Raw genomic sequence first — 1,832 nt, forward strand, 5'->3', positions numbered from 1 at the left:
AGCAGACAGACATTGTAGCACTTGGTAAACAGGCAGTAGAGCAAAACAACAAGCTATATAGTACAGTGGTGCTTAAACGTTTGTGTAGCCTTCAGAACTTTCTTTATTTATGCATAAATTTTACCTAAAACATCAGTCCTAGAAGTAGATAGAGAGAATCCAATTAAACAAGTTATTGGCAAAAGTATGTGCAAAAGTATGTGAAATTGCTTTTAGTATTAAGTGTGACCGCCTTGCTTGTAATAACTGCAACTAGACATTCCTGTAACAGTTGATCAGTCCTGCATATCGGCTTGGAGAATTTCTTAGCCTATTCCTCTGTACAAAAAGCTTCAACTCTGGGATGTTAGTGAATTTCCTCACATTAACTGCTCGCATCAAGTCCCTCCACAACATTTCCTTAGGATTAAGGTTAGAATATTGAGTTGGCCATTCCAAAACAATATTCCAAACTTTATTCTTCTTTAACCATTCTTTAGTAGTTTGACATATGCTTAGGGTCGTTGTCTACTAATAATCTTTTGAGATTTAATTAATGGAATGACATGGATGTCTTGGTATGATTCAAAATTCATCTTTCTATTAGCGATGACAACCCATCCTGGCCCAGATACAGCAAAACAAGCACAAGCCATAATACCAAACAGTTCTATTTTGATCTCTATTTACAAATTTGTAGATGTCCATGTGATCTTAACCAAACTGCAGATGGGCGGCAGTGTTCCTTTTGGAGAGCACTGGCTTTTTCCATGCAACCCTGTCATACACACCAATGCTGTTTAGTGTTCTCCTGATGGTGGATTCATAAACATCAACATTAGCTAATGTAAGAGAGGCCTTTAGAAGTTATCCTGGGTTCCTTTGTTGGTTGCCCACTCATACATTTATTCATTGTCATCTCACAGCCTTCAAGTAATGCTGCAAAACCTAGAGGTTTGCATACTTATGCTCTTCACATATATGTAATATGTAAATGACCAATTATAATATTTTCCTATTTGTTTAATTGGGTTCTCTTTATCTACTTATAGGACTTCTATAAAAAAATCTGATGATCAAATTTATGCTGAAATATAGAACATTCTAAAGGGTGTAAAAACTAACCAGTACCAAAACTTTATCTCATCCATATCATTTGAGCATTTAACCTTGTAAAGTTACAAAATTCATTATAATTCCGATCATTGCAGGCAGAGATCTGTCCATCTGTTTGTCTGTACAGTACTTCACTGCTGGTTCTATAGATGAAAGGAAATGCAAAGAAGGATGATGAGATGCATATTTTGCTGGGGAAGAATGTCCTTGATTTGTAATACGCACACACACACACACACACACACACACACACAAGCACACACACAAACTTGTACTTGAAAAACAAAATGTCCACTTTATACATGTCACAGCGAAATACCTAGCTATATAAGACAGAAAATGTTAAAAACATACAGTAAAAAAATTGTGTGTGTGTGTCACAGTGTAAGAATAAGCCAGAGTCAGCAAGGACACATGGTGGGAGGTGGCACAGGGGAGAAGCTGCTGATTGATATTCATCTGCTGCCGCCATGAAGACTACAGCGGTGATTTGGACAGCCGCCGAGAAAGACAGATAGAAGAAGCATCAAAGTGCAGGGGTACTAATAAGTTACTCAGCGTAAATTGAAAGGCTGGCAGGTAGTAGGCTTTGTATTTAGCCTTGTTAACATCAATAATTGTACATTTTGCTGATAATTTGTGTTTTATTAGCAATTCTTAGGTGAATAGCTTAATATGCTGGTCATATTACATCTGAAGCATATCTGTAATAAGAGAAATGCCCTACAATGCCCTAG

The sequence above is a fragment of the Trichomycterus rosablanca genome, chromosome 14 (assembly GCF_030014385.1).
Source record: "Trichomycterus rosablanca isolate fTriRos1 chromosome 14, fTriRos1.hap1, whole genome shotgun sequence".
Lineage (NCBI taxonomy): Eukaryota > Metazoa > Chordata > Actinopteri > Siluriformes > Trichomycteridae > Trichomycterus > Trichomycterus rosablanca.